The sequence below is a fragment of the Gymnoscopelus braueri genome (assembly GCF_963280865.1).
Source record: "Gymnoscopelus braueri genome assembly, chromosome: 14".
Taxonomy (NCBI): domain Eukaryota; kingdom Metazoa; phylum Chordata; class Actinopteri; order Myctophiformes; family Myctophidae; genus Gymnoscopelus; species Gymnoscopelus braueri.
In genome coordinates, this window is record NC_137619.1 from 9,472,148 (window position 1) to 9,490,638 (window position 18,491).

Below are 18,491 nucleotides of genomic sequence, written 5' to 3' on the forward strand. Positions count from 1 at the left end.
CATGAGGGTGGAGGTTCTTCCTTGGCCTACTGGGAGTGTGTGCAACGTTTCACAGCAATCGAACGCTGATTTGTTTATGATTAGTGGCATTATAGTATGTGCAAAACGGGCAATCGTGGCCAATCTTAAAGGAATCTGAAAAAGCTGACAGATACAGTACATCTTGATCACCTGACCACAGACATCATGTAGCGATTTGTGTGAGTTTCACACAAAATCTGTAGGAGTAGTATAACAAAAGCTGTGTTTCACCGCCCATGGCGAACCTTCGCCAGATGGTGAGAATGGGCAACATCACATCTCACCCCCTGACCCTCAGCACAGGAGCTCCCCAGGGATGAGTGCTGAGCCCTCCCCTCTGCTCCCTGTACACACATGACTGCACAGCCACGCTCAGCTCCAATGTTTTCATCAAGGTCAAGAATGCCGACGATGACACGTCCCACCTATAGGGACGAGGTCACTTCACTGGCACTCTGGCGCCAGGAGAATAATCTCGCTCTCAATGTCAATGTCTCAATGTTCAGTCATTTGGATTCCATGCAAGCCAGCACGTCTTCTTTGAAAGCATGTTGTGCACCGAAAATAGCAGATCTACAAGCTCACAACACGTCGACGTGTTGTGAGCTTGTAGATCTGCTATTTTCGGCTATTACAGTAGTTGTTTTAAGATGAAAGAGTATTTTAAATGGTCAAATTAACGGTAGAATATATGTTTAGAAGCATCTTCCATAAACACCAATGGTCTCAGAAATGTCATAAAAGCAAAGGCTAACATAGGTTGAGATTAGAGCGATAATACCTTAAACATCATACCGTTTTCAGTCATTTTGCTTTATTTCATGCGTTCCGAGCGGACCCCCACATCCTCAGGCCTTTCTACAACAGCTCCATCGAAGCGGTGTCCTGTGAGGCTGTGTCACGGCCTGGTATGGGAACTGTACCACTCTACCTATGGAAATACCTACAGCAGGTGGTGTGGACGGACCAGTTTATCGTGGGAGGTGAGCTGCCCTCCTTCCAGGAATTGTACGAGAGCCGGCACGTGGTCAAGGCTGTAATGTGTGAATGTTCATTAATATGCGGTTAATATCCGTCTAAATAAACAAATAAAGTAACGTATCATCAATGACAGAAAAAAAGGAGATAAAAAGTGTCTATGGTGCTCACGGATCAAATGGGATCAAACATGCGAAAAAACAGCAGACTCAGGAGTAAAAAGGAGGAACAGCCTTTATTTATTAAAAGGCAGCTGCCAACATGTTTCGACCTCGAAAGGGTTTTCATCAAAGACAATTACACAAATACAGTATATTTGAAAATATAGTTTGGATCCTGGAAATTATTTTCATAATTGTGAATGTATTTTACATGTATGTTTTTTCCATCAGCCATAGCATTTGTCATATATCTTTTACTTTTATATATATACATTATATGTTGTGCAATGTATTGTATAAGCATGCTAGTGAGTGTGCTGTAATCAGGTCATTCGTGATGGGAATTGATTTGACCTTTGGCCTCTCCACACAGGCTCCGCTTTCAAAACAACATGGATGTCATCTGCTTGACAGCGTGATAATCCCTGCGCGTGAGTGTGTGTTTGTATGTGTGTGTGTGTGTGTGTGTGTGTGTGTGTGTGTGTGTGTGTGTGAGTGTGTGTGTGTGTGTGTGTGTGTGTGTGTGTGTGTGTGTGTGTGTGTGTGTGTGTGTGTGTGTGTGTGTGTGTGTGTGTGTGTGTGTGTGTGTGTGTGTGTGTGTGTGTGTGTGTGTGTGTGTGTGTGTGTGTGTGTGTGTGTGTGCTTTGAAATTCTCTCGATTGGTAAGCAGGGTCTTTTTGGGGAAGTGATGATACATAATACACACACACACACACACACACACACACACACACACACACACACACACACACACACACACACACACACACACACACACACACACACACACACACACACACACACACACACACACAGAGAGAGAGAGAAGGTGTGAAGGTCCTTACAGACAGATATAGCCCTACAAGTTCCTCAAACCTTTAACACAAATGAACCAGACTACTTTCTACTGGTTGAAGACTGCAGTTTGTACTGGGCAGCTCCCTGTCTCACCGCTATGCGCGGTGAGCTTGTAGATAGGGCTTAAATGGTTAATTCATAATGTACTTTTTCCCTTCCTAGAAATGTAGTGGAGTCGAAGGCTATTAGTGAACTGGAGGCCATTGCACATGAGGAATGGGCTGAGATTCCTCAGGAGAAGCTGGTGTGTGTGTGTGTGTGTGTGTGTGTGTGTGTGTGTGTGTGTGTGTGTGTGTGTGTGTGTGTGTGTGTGTGTGTGTGTGTGTGCGTGTGTGCGTGTGCGTGTGCGTGTGTGTGTGTGTGTGTGTGTTAGACAGTATTATACATTAAGCACAACCTTTGATCTTAACTGACAGCTGATCTATCAGATCTGTGTGTGTGTGTGTGTGTGTGTGTGTGTGTGTGTGTGTGTGTGTGTGTGTGTGTGTGTGTGTGTGTGTGTGTGTGTGTGTGTGTGTGTGTGTGTGTGTGTGTGTGTGTGTGTGTGTGCGTGTGTGTGCGCTTAAGGAACACTTTACTTCAGGGATTCTCAACCTCTGGTCCAGGGCCCACTCAAATGGGCCCTCAAATAATTGGCAAAACACTTTTATTGATAATATAACATTAATATTTTAAAAATTCAATGTAAAAATAAAAGCCATTGTATTTTTGTCTTTAAAACCTTGATAAATGAGTTTTCACTGAGATGAACGTAATGTATTCTATGTTGGTTCCATTGATCCAAGCCGGAACACAGTCGATTGATCATTAAATATACATGCTCTGAAAATGCACTCGGTCCACCCATCGAGGTCTTCTTTGAAAGCATGTTGCGCACCGAAAATAACAGATCTACAAGCTCACAACACGTCGCAGTGCGACGTGTTGTGAGCTTGTAGATCTGCTATTTCCGGCTACTACAGTAGTTGTTTTAAGATTAAAGAGTATTTGAATTGGTCAAACTAATGGTAGAATACCGGTACATGTTTGGAAGCATCTTCTATAAACACCAATGGTCTCAGAAATTTCATAAAAGCAAAGGCAAACATATAGGTTTAGACAGTGGTGTAAAGTAACTAAGTACATTTACTCAAGTACTGTAAGTAAAATTTTGAGGTACTTTTACTTTACTGGAGTATTTCCAATTGTCTATACTTTTACTTCTACTCTACTACATCTCAGAGGCAAATATTGTACTTTTACTACAAGTATTTGAAAACTTACAAAACATACATTAACCACTTTAGCCCTATTTTATACCTAGGCTATTTTTTCAATTTTAGTTTTGGTACTCTAAGTACATTTTGATACCAATACTTTTGTACTTTTACTCAACTCAATTTTTTATTCCAGACGTCTACTAACAGAGTACTTCTACATTGCAGTATTGATACTTCTACTTAAGTTAAACTTCTGAGTACTTTTTCCACCATTGGGTTTAGATTAGAACGATAATAATAATAATAATAAAAACATCATACAATTTTCAGTCATGAGATTTCCTCTGACCACTATTCTGCTGCCGTGCTAAGTGGTCAGGTGGGTGGCCTGTGGACGCTTTCAAGATTTTAAAGTGGGCCCTGATCCAGAAAAGGTTTGGGAACCTTTGTGCCCACACGGTCTCTCCAAACAGTCCTGTACTGACCATGAGGCCTTCTCGGTCCAGACCTGGGCTATTGGTTCTAAAGCTTAGTTTAGACACCAGTAACCAGTAATTTATTTAATTTATTAATCATGAGAAGTGATTTACAAAGTTGTAGTGCCTTTTTTAGGGTATAGGATTGGACTTTCTAGTGGTTTTAACCAAGACTTAAGAATATTTTTTTTATCGTTGGATACGATTTTGGCCACAATCCCATGCTGTATTGATATTGGTACCATAGAGATGACAGGCAAATGTTGTTAAAAATAACAATTCTTCGATTAAAGGGATACTTCACTCTCGGGCCGGGGACACATTTAAAAAAAATATTAAAAATAAATGAAAAAAGTTATGGAAAGTTCATGGCCCCCTCACACATTAGTAGGACACTGCGTGTCGTGAGGGGGCCATGAATTTTCCATAACTTTTTTCATTTATTTTTAATATTTTTTTTAAATGTGTCCCCGGCCCGAGAGTGAAGTATCCCTTTAAGTAATGCAGATGTTTAACAATAATTCAGCTCTTGAGAGTGTAAAATGAAACCAAATGGACCTGTAAGGGTCCATTTGGTTTCATTTCACACTCTCAAGAGTTAAAGATCTATAAGGGTCCATTTGGTTACCAACTCTCCATCATTTAGCTGGGGACCACCTGGAACCCCCTCAAGGACCACTGGTGGTCCCCAGACCACTGCTGGAGAACCACTGTTTTAGGGTATTGAAATAGTGGAAGTGTGTCTCTACACTCTATAGCTACACGAGAACGTGTAGCTATAGAGCACCATTTGACAAAGGTCAGATTTAGCACCATGTTTGTTTAAGATCCGTCTTGGGAGGGGGTTTGTAGGCTGAGGTCAGGGGTCAGGAGGAGCAGGGCCAAATGGTCACATAGTGTTCAAGATGGGGGGATGGGTGGCTCTTGTGGGCTCCATTTAGAATATTACAATAATCTATCTAAAGTGAGGCATGGTTAGCATAACACACACACACACACACACACACACACACACACACACACACACACACACACACACACACACACACACACACACACACACACACACACACACACACACACACACACACACACACACACACACACACACACACACACACACACACACACACACATTAATCCCATTTCCCTTGCAGGCAGGACTGGTTTGACAGTAAATAGAGTGGGACAACATGACAGTGTTTCATGAACTACAGCAAGACTTATAATACATAAAACATGACTCTCATCTTCTCTTTGAAGTGTGTACACGCATGCACGCACGAACGCACACAGACACGCGCGTGCGCGAACACACACGTACAGTAGGGCTAGACCACTGCCTGAAAACATGGGGATTGGTGGGGGGATCTTCCTGATTCCCGTACTGATAGAGTATGCTTGGTATCGGTGTATAGATGAATTTGTGACGATATTGCCAGCGGACCTTAAAGGAGTCTGGCATGTCATATTGTTGTCGTGAGGTGGTCTGATCATTTGTGGGAGGCTAAAGTCTAGCCACGCAAGACTAGTCTTGATGGGGAGGTCTGCATCGCAAGTGTTGAGCAGGTACCTCCACTGGACAGGGGACTTCAGCGGGTCTTCCATGCAGTTTAAATGGGCTTGCACTCCAGACCAGGTTCTGTAAAACACTCTTTCCAGTTTCCTCGCTATAAACACGTTAGGGAAACAGGAAACGATTGCCCTCGCAGCTTTCTGGAATCCCTCTGGTGACTCCTGTCCATGTGTACACAGTAGACCTTCTGAGGGCTGTAAACGGCTCGTAGGAGTCGCTCAAACATCTCGACATCTGCATGTGATGAACCCTCTGTTGTCTGCAGAGAAAATTTTATTCATTTCAGAGTTGTTCTCTTGCTACTGCTGTGTCTATAATAAATCATAATGGAGTCAGATTAGATGGTGTCAGAAATCAGGTCACAAACTCATAAGTTACACAGTTCAAGTGGAAAGTACTGGAACATGACATCAGTCCATTTTGACAAACCATGACTGTGTTGGCTTCATTAGTTTCCGTCCAGTCATTAAACCATTTTGACGGACCGTGACGGTATTCGTGTCCAAGTCATCAGTCTCATCTTTCTGCAGCGCTCGTCTGTATTCTTATATATATTTTTTAAACACTTTATTTTTCATTTTTCCGTATATGGCATAGAAGATACAAGCACATTGCATTATGTACGACATCTTATTTCCCCAATCCCCCACCCTCCCCCCAAGGTCAAGACAGATGACAAGACAAAAAAGGAATACATAATAATAATAATCACTTGACAGTAAAGAAAAAGACACAAGACAGACAAACAAACGGACAGACAAACCAAACAGTTTAACCTTTGTCAGAATATGTTGTTCCTTTCAGGTCAAGTTAGGGACAGTTCCACTTTTTGAGAGCAATGAATAGAAATAAAGATGAGAAAATATATATTTCATATCCAACCGTCTATATACTGTAGGCCTCCAGCCAGAGGCCGTCATCGTCTGTATTTTTAAGGGGGTTGCCCAGAGGTTGCTGAACAGATCACCTTCTTTGATTAGCTCAGAGAGAGACCAAAAGCACTGAGAACCTTAGTATATCTGACCGGACACGGAAATTAGACTTTAGACAACTCCCGTCCACCAATGATTCTGGTGACTGGTTCCTCTGAGCGCGCTCATCTTTGATTGCTGACAGCAAAGCGAGACTCTGTTTCGTGGACACTGAATGCAAGTATTTACTATTTGACATTTACATGCATTTACATTCTGTCTGTTTAAGTTACCCGTAATAAATGTATATAGATCTGAATTCGATGTCTATGTGTCTCTCCTTTCCCGTCTCATAAGACAAATCTGAACCACGCTAGTGGTGGCAATTCACAGGAAAGTGCACCGCAACATGTCTATGTAAGCTTTACAGTCCTTTGTTGTGCTACGGTAGAACTCCTCTGATAGACTCTAACCCAGAAGCTGAGCAACTTCATCCTTCTTGCCCACAATGTCTCCCTGGGAGATGGCCATGCAGACCGGCAGGTCATCAACGCATTCTTGTGGTACTCTGTGGCCAGTCACTGCATCACAGTACCCAGAGTACCCGTGATCACAGTACCCAGAGTACCCGTTGTACCCATCTGTCTGCCTGTGTCCCCCCTTGTATGCCCATGTATGGAGAATGATTTCTGTATCTGTCTGTGTGTGTTCCTTTTATGCCCAAGTATGGGGAATGGATTTCTGGATCCGTCTGTGTCCCATTTATGCCCATATGGAGATTTCTGTATAATGTCTGTCTGTGTCTCTTTTATGCCCATATATAGATAATTCTGTATAGTCTGTCTGTGTCCATTTTATGCCCATATGGAGTTCCATGCCTATAGGAGGCGTCGGCCCTGCAATATTATTATTTTTGGGCTATTATTATCATTATTGTTATTCGTTTTTAGAATCATCCATGCATTAAAAGTTAGTTGATCGTATTACATTCATAGAACTATTTCCCCCAATAATAAAAATAATATTAATAATTACATAAGAAATATAATAAATAAACGAAAAAAATATAAAAATATAAATAAATACATACATGATAAAATAAATAAGCATATTATGCTACAATGTAGCCACCAGCCACATTAATTTGTTTGCAGGTTTGTTCGATGCTGTTTGTCCAGAGACAGAGACAGAGACAGAGACAGAGACAGGCACAGACACAGACACAGACACAGAGAAAGAGACAGAGACAGAGAGAGAGAGAGAGAGAGAGAGAGAGAGAGAGAGAGAGGTCTGACTCCACCTCTCCGGGCAGCTCCCCGTAGACGAAACGAGCGCTCCTCCTGGCCGCTGCAGTCGGCGTTGCAGAGGAGAGAGACACACAGAGGAGGGGGAGGAGGTGGATTTGAGGAGTCGCGTTTTTTCCTCCCTCCCTGCGTGCCGTGCAGCATTATTGTGTGTGTGTGTGTGTGTTGGAACTGCAGGCAGCAGGGCAGTGAGGCGGAGAGCGAGAAAGAGGAGAGAGGAGGTGAAGTTCATCGCGTTTTGTCGTCGATTTCGGTGAGTTTTCGTCCCCAATTCTTTTACTAAACAAACAAAACTAACAAACGAACGCACCGTTCGATCCGCAGTGCGTCTATGATGGAGGTTTATTACTATTATAATGATTGAGTATTATTATATGTGCCCTGCGCGGGTTTGTATTGTAGACTAGATCTGCAGAAGGGAGGAGCTGAGCTGTGTGGTTATTACATTGCATCCATGTGGGATAATATCTCTTTTAGTGGGAGATGTTTGTTTCATTGGATCGACTCAGGAGGGGTTTGGAGATTTATTTCAATGACATCCCGGCTTGGAGGAGTCAGATCAGGCCATCATGGAGATCTTTTCTCTGCATAAAGATCTCCATGGTGGACCCGTTTGGAGACGAGAGGAGGAGGAGGGAATGTCTCTCTATCCTCAACGACCATGTTGAACTTGTATTTTGGGGCGTTTCGGACCCTATTGGAACAGCATCAGTCTAACGGTGTTGTTACCGCGACACACTGAGCGTGTTTCTCCATAATTTTACTGTTTTATTATCCCCCCCCCTGCTTGTTTGACCCAGGCCCCCTCCCCTCCCCTCCCCTCCCCTCCTCTCCTGGGTGGGTGGGTGGGTGGGCGTCCCGTCCCGTCCTGACTTCTACACGAGGGTCTTCTTAATGTCAGGCGTGGTCGCTGCCTGGGTTCTTCTTCTTCTGTGACCTCATCGTCATGATCGGTTCTATTGGTGATTGTTGTTGTGAGATCAAAGCTAATTGACCCGCAGCGTGGATGTTGTGTTGGCTTCAATTAAGATAATGATGCGTCACTTTTTTTTTTTTTACTGTGTTGCCCTGGAACGTCTCCCCCTGACGCAGGATAGGATGATGATGACATCTCGGACTTTACAGTTTTTTAGACGCCTACCGATATGCCCGGATTATTGGGTCCTGTAATAATATAAAAAAAAAAAAGATTGGTACAGTCCTATTCCACCGATTGTCGATTTATTTCCCCAAAATAGCTGATCTACAAGCTCATAATATTTTTTTTCATTCAACTTTTGAAAACGTTCATAATTTTTGCCCCAAATGCCAGGTCTAAAGTGGTTAAATAAATGTGAACACGTCAGCTGCATTGCTGATGAAAAAAGACAAATAATTGGCCGAAAAACCCAACGCATGTGAATGAGTTATGTAATCAGATCTATAGGCTCCCCCCTCCATCCATCCATCCATCCCTCTATTCCTCCTCCTCTTATCCCCCCTCCATCCATCCCTCCATTCCTCTTCCGCCAGGCTAGACTGTTTCTCTTCCTCCTCTCTCTCTCTCTCCCCCCTCTTTCCTTTCATCCCTCTCTCTCCCCCTTTTCCCTTTTGATGTTGCAGCAAAGCAACAATTTTGCAACGCACCCAAAGTGTTTAAGAAGTGTCGTTTAGCCTACTAACGGCATCACTAAAAGACATTAACGGACTGTTTATACTCTGCCATTTCGTATGAAAGTGGATCTGTATACAGTACAGTACTTAAGGCTAAGCCTACGGTATACAGTAGCCTCCTTTTTAAATGGTCCAGGATGTATTTTGAGTGCGTGCGTGGTGCAGTGATAGTCCCGGAACCAGATCCATGACACATTTGGGTCGCACCGGTCACCTTTAAAAAGAAGAAAGTAGTATCTTTTAAGAAAAGTGTTCAGAAAGGGATCTATACTATCAAATCAGAGAAAAAGATCCCGCACACTGTCTGAAACTGCTCTTTATTGAATCGACGTTTTGGTCGTTAGACATTCATCAGCACAAACATGATGAAGGTCTAATGTTTTCATTTCAAGGACCCCCATTTGACCAGATTATTTAGGCTTATCTCTGTGTGATGCCAATCTAAGAATGTTGTTATTGCCGTGATTTGGCCTTTCATTTTGGTCCAGAATTCATGTAGGTTACTGTCTATGTAGGCCTACTGTAGGTATGATAAGAGATAACACTGCAACTGATCAAAATATAGACATTCGTGTCCATTCTCTAGAATCTATTTACTTTTAATAACCATTTAGCTGGGGGTTCCAATAGGAACCCCCTCAATGACTCCTGGGGGTCACAACTCCCCAGTGCCCACTTTTGAGGGCCGCTGGTTTGAACTTACAGTCACATAAATCACTGTTTCTCGACGTCCGGTCCGGGGACCACCGGGGATCCGAATGGTCCCTCACGGGGTTGTAACTCTTGAGAGTGTACAAATGGATCCATTTGTACACTCTCAGAGTTAAATGAACACTGAGGATTTTACAGTGGAGAGACCAGAGATTAAAAAAAATTAAGTATCAAATAGGGGTCTGTGGCCTAATGCACATCAATCTGGGACTCAGATATAATGGTTAAACCGGCGTTTAGCCTTGCGCTGCGAGAGAGAGAGAGACTGCAGCATTTCATCCCAAATGAACTTGAAACCGTATTTGGGTCGTGGTGGTAAACCGTGGAGCTGCAGGCCCGGCCCGGCCTGGCCCGGCTCGGTCCGGCTGCCGTCGTGTTGCGGAGAGAGTTTTCTTTTTTTTCTTCCTTTTTTAGCCGTAAATCATTTGTTGTTCTGCTGCTGCTGCAGTCTGCAAAGTAACTGCAGCCTGTTTGTTCTGACCACCGGTTTGAATGCGGATCTGAGTCCATACCCATTGTTCTGGAATCTTCTCCTTCTAACGATTCTGTTAACGTTCGTTTTGCATCGTTATTACTGAATTGTATTGATAAATTCACGTTCATGGAGTTAATGTTTTTGTTTTACTGCTCTGATTGAACTGAGCTTCAGTGATGCTGTAATGTGTAGGAGTTCCTCTGTATGTACCCCCCCTCCCCCTCCCCCCAATGACATTACCCAGAATTCCTCTGGTATCTAATAGGGATGTTTATGGGAATGGTTGTCAGCTTGAACTGCCTGGCTAGTGTCCAAAACCATCTCTCTCAGATTCTTTTCTCTCTGTCGGTCTGTCTGTGTGTGTGTGTGTGTGTGTGTGTCTCTCTGTATGTCTGTCTGTCTGTCTCACACACACAGTCCCTATCTGTGTCTCACTGTATGTCTCTCTCTCTGTATGTCTCTCTCTGTTTCACACACACACACAGGCCCTCTCTGTGTCCGTCTCTCTCTCTCTCTCTCTCTCTCTCTCTCTTTCTCTCTCTCTCTCTCTCTGTATGTCTCTCTCTGTATGTCTCTCTGACACACACACACACACACACACACACACACACACACACACACACACACACACACACACACACACACACACACACACACACACACACACACACACACACACACACGCCCTCTTTGTCGTGCTACATGTAGGTTGAGTTAATTTTAGGGGTCTTTTATTACCGAACATTTCTGTCTTAGCAGGACGGAGGAACATTTGTTACGTTGTACTCTTGGAAATTGCTTTTAATATTTGATGATTTAAGGACATCGCTCTTCCATGTTGCATTCCTTACCAATGTTGCTGAACTAGGATGTGTTGTAAATGGCTGTGTGGATGGTGACTGAGCCGCTTGAAGAAGGTCATGGTGACCGAAAACGTTGCATCTAATAAAGTTATCCTCTTGCGCTTTGTAAATCTGCCTGGCTGTGTGTGGGTTTGCCTTTTATTGTCCTTCGTCCGTTGTTGTGTGCTTCACTTACGCACCTGTCACAAAGACGTTATGGCCTCGTGTGCGAAAGCCTTGCAACAGTTGTGGATGATGAGGTCAGACAGCTGTCTGGATGGTTTGTCTGTGACCTTTGTGACCTCTAGGGGCTGGACGATGTGACCCTGAACAAGCAGGTCAATATGTGTCCTCCTCCTTCCTATTTATAAGACCATGTGTGACCTGCTGGCTTTTCCTCTCATATCATCAGATGGTGGACTCTCCTTGACAAACCTAAAGTCAAATCTTAATTCTAGTGTGTAGAGCCAGACCAGTAGATGGTTTGTATTGGACTCTTTTAATGACATCATTATTGGCATTTTCAAAAGTCTTCAGACATTTCCAAAAATAGATCAACAAGATCACACCTGTGAGCTTGTAAAACGGCAATATTTTTTAGAAAAATAGTTATACTTTTTCAGTTTTTGAAATTGATAAGAAAATGTGCATTTTTTAGACAAAACATATGGGTCTAAACATCGGTAATCGGTGGTCTAGGACTACAAAATGGGGATCGGTATCGCACCCAAAAATCTGGCATTGATCAGGCTCTAGTGTGGTGACCTGCTGCTGACCTGAGATTTGTAGAAACTGCGTCAGGCCTTTTTGGTTCGGCTGTCTTTGTCAGGGGTGTAACAATTCACAGCGATGGGGGTTTGTGAAATTCACTGGTACAAAAGGCATACATACTGTTAGAGTTGTTCCGATACCGAAACCAGTATCGGAAAAGCTGCAGATATTGCCAAAAAGCTGGTATCGGCGAGTATGCCAGTCTATACCAATCACAATCAATTATTTTTTCTTTTGAATGCAGTTGGAGAACCACTGTCCTAGATTGTTTTTAAATTACACACTGGTATCGGATGGTATTGGGTACTCGGTATCGACCGATACGCAAGTTATGGGAATCAAAGGAAAAAATGGTATCGGTACATCTCTAATGGGGATGTGGGTTTGTGAAATTCGCTGGTACAAAAGGCATACATACTGTACTTCTCAGCATGAGTGGAAGAAACCTTGTGGTTTTAACCCCCTGGTGGCTGGTCGTAGAACTTCTGTTCGTCGTCTGCTTTCGAGGGGTCACTGTCACTCTGACCTTTGACCTCCTTTCTGATGGTTGCTTGTAATGTTGACTTGCCTTTATTCATTTTGAATTACACACGTTAGAGATGATGACGCTGTTGAATCTATAATAAAAATAATATTTTGATCTCGCAAATGTTTTCCATAATGTCCATTAACGGCATATAGAGGAACAGTTCTGCTCTCTCTCTCCCTCTCTCTCTCTCTTTCTCTGTGTCTCCATGGTAATTAGAACAGAGGTCTGTTGACAAATGGTTCTCTGGGGAAGCTGCTCTGTCTGGAAGTGTGTTTGTGTTTTGATGTTAGAAGAACCGTACTGATTGCAGAGCGCTTTGTGTCTATACTTCTACTTAGGACCGTGTGTGTGTGTGTGTGTGTGTGTGTGTGTGTGTAATGGGCGCTTGAGCTGATGTGGTGTGTGAGTGTGTATGTATACTGTAAGACTTAAGTGTTTTTATTTTGCGCATATTTCTAGGTTTAGGTTAAGGCGGTGTGTCCTTGACTCCTTGTAGCAGGGTGTTTGCTAAAGGAGGATAGTCAGCTGTCTGTGAGGTACTGAACACTGTGTGTGTGTGTGTGTGTGTGTGTGCCTGCCTAAGGGCTTTGAAGATGCTCTGTTCGGAATGAATAAATCACAACAAGGCAGAGGGGTCAGTACTGAGAACAACATGGGGCTAGCTAGACCATATGGACAAAATCAAATAACGCCATATTGTGAAGATTATTATTATTATTATTAAAAAATATATACTTTGTTTTTATTTCTGACAACAAATACAACAAAAACATAACATACATTAAAAATGGAAGTGACAATAAGAAAAAGACACAATAAAAAGGGGGGGAAGACATTATTTACTCTTATACAAATAAAAATTTCCCCAACGTTTTTCATATAACTCTGCTTTATATTTCTTCAATAATATCCAACCAGTGTTCCTCTCTAGGAGGATATGTTTTCAGCCATCTTCTTGTGATGGCTTTTTTAGCCACCAGTGTCATGCATATGTGTCCTCTTGTCACAAATTATCTTATAACCCATAACTTCCTCCAAAATCCGGAGAACACTGTCCCATAATGTCTGTATTTTCTCACCGTGTATATATAATTTTTCTTTTCTATTTTTCCAATGTAAATTAAATAGTGCGAATAGCCGATCTACAAGCTGTGAGCTTGTAGATCGGCTATTATCTGTTAAAGTATAAAATTAGGCTTACATGATTAAAAACCAGGACAAGGCAACACCTCATCACGATATTGCAAAATCCAAAATCCTCACACACGATAGCTAGTCTCACTTCATGGACACAGCCGATCTACAAGCCCAAGCTTGTAGTTCGGATATGATGGTCGTGCTACAAAGCATAAATCGGGCTTAACTGTCACACTGATTCAATTTGTCAGGCACTGAAATTAGTCAACACATGCTCGCACACACACACACACACACACACACACACACACACACACACACACACACACACACACACAGAGATGATCTCAGGAGAGAGGGCGGGATGCAGAAATGGGGGAAAAAAGGAGAGGACGATGAGAAATAGGGTGGGGGATGGATGAGTGGATTAAACAAGAATTAGGGAGGAGAGGAGAGAGGATAGACAGAGGAGAGGAGGAATGTAGAGAGAGGAGAAGTGGAGAGAGGGAATGACAGTAGGCCAGTGTAGAGAGAGAGAGACAGACAGACAGAGAGAGATTGGGTTTACTCGGCTAAATATATAAATAATCATATTTATAAAAAAAACCTGTTACTGCTTTTCTCTCTCCCATGCCTCCTATGTTGCTTGGACCCCCCCCCCACACACACACACACACACACACACAGAAGCACAGATAACAGTGGTATGTGGATGCTGTCCACATGCTGTCCACATAATCTCTGCTTCTCCTCAAGAGAAGGAGTGTGTGTGTGTGTGTGTGTGTGTGTGTGTGTGTGTGTGTGTGTGTGTGTGTGTGTGTCTCCTGGTGGTACGTCCGTTCAACTCTCCTTATGCTAAATATTTACATCAGAGATGCGACCGTGTCCCTGCGATCAACCCGGTCCATCTTGACTTGTCGCGGAGCAATTTGAAAAAAACCCAGACAAAAACTAAAACCATTCAGATGTGAACACCAACACATTATATTAAATTGAGTCATTATGACAATTAATTCCTCCCACACCTCTCTATGTGTTGCCTCTGTCGTGTCCTACTGGCTCTCCTGCCAGTGAGGAGCCCCCACCGGGAGGACGTAGCGCCTCCGCCCGTACACCTCCCACCTCAACATTCCCCGCTGACAGGCACCGCTCCAGCCTCGTAGGAGTACGTGCATGTAACAAAGATCAACAAAGATCCACCCGTCCGAATTTCCTCCCCTGATCACGGGCCAATTGTGTTTTTATATAGATGCTAGGCCCAAAGAGATGCACCGCGGTGGATTCAAACCCCTACACTCCGGGTGATGGGCAGTAGTGATGTGTCGGTCATGATTGATTGGCTCATAAGAACTAGTTCTTTGCCGTGAGCGTGAACGAATACGTTCATGACTCGAAACCGTTGCGTTCACGGGTTCGTTCATGCCCCGCCCCCCCGATCCGCAGGGTCGCACGCACACACGCACACACGCACACACACACACACACACACACACAGGAGGACGGGAGCTTCAGCGTGCTTCCCGCGACAGACAGGCGGACATGCATTGCAAATGTTGTGGATTGAAATGAAGCACTGCTGTTGTGTTGTTAGTGTTGTATTCATTGTTCCTGTACAAAAGACCGGTGGTGACCAGATAGCACGACATTTAACTATGAAAGAAATACAGACAACTAATGATTGTCAGGTCATGGACAATTAACACGTTTCAGAATGAATGCAAGATGCAATCTGCACAGCCAACCACATAGTATAGCCAAAATAATAATAGTAACCAGAATGAATAAAATGTTTGAAAATAGCAGATCTACAAGCGTACAATGCGTTGTGAGCTTGTAGATATAAAATAGGGCTAAAGTGGTAAATGTATGTTTTATAATATAATGTAATGTAACAAGTAACTAAAGTTCTCAAATAATTGTAGTGGAGTAAAAGTACAATATTTGCCTATGAGATGTAGTTGAGTAGAAGTAAAAATACTGATAATTGAAAATACTCAAGTAAAGTAAAACACTTTATTTATTTATTATTTATTTATATTTATTATGAATTTAAATATATTACTTCTACACATTATATTACAAAGAAGATGGTGCAATTAGATCGTGAATGACAGTGCTGTGTTTCTGTACAGAGTAGACTGTGCAGTCATGTCAGTGTAGTCAGTGGGATCAGATGCACACAGTTTCATGCAGTTAGCGTAGCGCATCGCATACTCTCCGCCGGGACCTGAAGCGGAACTGAACGAGAACGTGAACGAATCATTTGAACGAGTCTTTGCCGTGAACTGAACGAGAATCATTCGTTCACCGAAATGAACTGTTTTTCCCATCACTAATGGGCAGGTACTTTACCCCTGAGCGCCCTGGTTTATGTGTACTAACCCTAACCCATAAGTGGAAAAGACACACACACACACACACACACACACACACACACACACACACACACACACACACACACACACACACACACACACACACACACACACAGAGAGCACTTACCTGAGGTAAATGCATTGTGTGAGAGTTGTGCATGCATATTATCTGAGGTAATAACATAGCAGACATGACTCTTTGTGGCAGACGGCCAAGCCAACAAGCGTGCGTGTGTGTGTTTTCATTCTTTCACTCTTATCAGCCTGTTGGCCAAGCAGCATTTCAACAAACCAGTCGATTTGTTAAAAGTTTGTAAAAGGACTACGACCGCTAGAGTCTCCCATCTTTTGTCATGCTCTTTCAAACCGCAAGATAGTGAAAATGGCTTATCTACAAGCTGACACGATGTGACGCGGTTGTCAGCTCGCAGATCAGCTATCTTTGCTATTTTGGAACATTTTGGACAATTTCTGAAAGTATAAACTAGGGCTAAATAATCGATTAAAACCAGGAAAAGACGACACTTGCGACATACATATACTGTATATCCCAAATCCCAGACGGTATCTATTCTCACATCACGACATCGATACATTGCCCGGCCCTAACCGAATATCTGAATCAATACATGTCCCAGAACTCCCTTATGGGTGGTGGGCTCTGAGGTCAGGGAGGGGGGGGGGGGGGGGCTGGGTGGGTTGTAGAAGGCCATGGTGGAGGTCATGTTGTCTCACAGAAACGCATAGTTGTGAGCTTGAATCCCACCCTGCTGTGTTGTCCAATGAAACCCATAGCTGTGCAATAGCTACGAAAGCGAAGCTAAACAATCTTTTTTCAAAAACACTGGAAATGGCTGATCTACAAGCCATCTGCTATTTTCGTTATTTTTTCGCTGTAGTAGGCCTATGATCAAAAGAAGGATTCATTTACGGAAAAACACAAAAAGTTAGAATATGAAGATGAGGGGTTTCTGCCCCACAGCAACGATATAAAAATTATATAACACACTTCCCGATTATGTTTTTATTCAAATAAAATATTTTTAAGAAAATACTCTACTATAGATGCAGCCCTATTATAGACTTATTGTTGATGTGTGTGTGTGTGTGTGTGTGTGTGTGTGTGTGTGTGTGTGTGTGTGTGTGTGTGTGTGTGTGTGTGTGTGTGTGTGTGTGTGTGTGTGTGTGTGTGTGTGTGTGTGTGTGTGTGTGTGTGTGTGTGTGTGTGTGTGTGTGTGTGTGTGTGTGTGTGTGTGTGTGTGTGTGTGTGTGTGTGGCGACAACAACATTCACAGACCAGCCTGTAGCAGTCAATGAACTGTGTGTGTTTGTGAGTTGAGTTTCTCACAATAAACAACTCTGAGAAGAAATTAGGAAGAATTATACAAACATGCTAGATATTACTCTCTCACACACACACACACACAATTAATTCATTAGATTAGCATGTGTTCTCAAGGACTGTCTGTTACTACTAAAGATATTAGCTAGCTCTGCCGCAACATCGATACACACACACACACGCTCCCACGAATACACCATATGTGCCCAGCTCAAATCTGGAAAACTGTGGGAAACTACACAGTGTATATTTGTGTGTGTGCATGTGCCTATGAGGGCGTAAACCACTAGCCTGTGTGTGTGTGTGTGTGTACTATAACAAAATGTTTGACTGAAGACTGTATCGTTGCAGTCCTTGTATCTCCATATTTCAACTTTTTATGTTTTTATTTGTTTTGTAAATTAAAGCCCTACTTTGCACAGAAGTGTGACGTAAAAGTAGAGAACATTGTTGGCTTGGTGACCAGCTATTTTAGCTACTAAAAAAGTATTAATCTTGAAAGAAAAAGTGGTTAAGTGTGTCTGCGGGTTTTATAAATATTCAACCACTGTGACGAAATAATAACTACATTGGATCCATTGGAACACTGGTTCTTTCTTTCTTAAGTTTTGGACATATAAGGTTTCCATCTGACAGAGTCGACATCTAAAATGGGACCAGTTTCAGGTCAGGGGTTCAAGTTAGGTCCCTGTGTGTATTAAAGAGGAATGTTGGCCAGTGGAAAGTTCAGAAATACAAACATATACGCACAAGTAAACACTAGTGTGTGTGTGTGTGTGTGTGTGTGTGTGTGTGTGTGTGTGAGAGCGAGCGCGTGCAGGGCTGCGTTTTCACTGTGCGTATCTCAGGATCAGCAGAGAGAGACACACACACACACACACGCACGCGCACACACACACACACACACACACACACACGCACACACACAGTGACACACAGAGAGAGCAGGATAAATTCTATTTAACTCTAAACCTCAAAGTCACCTCAAATTCAGTAGAGGCAAAGCATATCTCATGTGCAACCTATTGTTCATCACAAAACAAAACTTAGAAAGTGTTACGGGGTCACATGATATAATTATACAGTGTGTGCGTGTGTGTTTGGGTGGAGTTGACCAGGAAATGAGTGATTATGTCGAAGTGGAGCAGGCCCTCTGGGCTAGCATCTGGACA

At 42.9% G+C, this 18,491-nt stretch overlaps 1 protein-coding gene across 1 annotated transcript in view; it reads left to right on the forward strand.

The window, feature by feature from the left end:
• Positions 1-7,583: 7,583 nt before the first annotated feature.
• LOC308100154 (spectrin beta chain, non-erythrocytic 1-like) overlaps positions 7,584-18,491 on the forward strand; it is a 134,376-nt gene continuing 123,468 nt past the window's right edge. The window contains exon 1 of the mRNA XM_080449074.1: positions 7,584-7,737. The gene's annotated coding sequence lies outside the window, so the exon portion shown is untranslated. The remainder of the gene's footprint in view (positions 7,738-18,491) is intronic.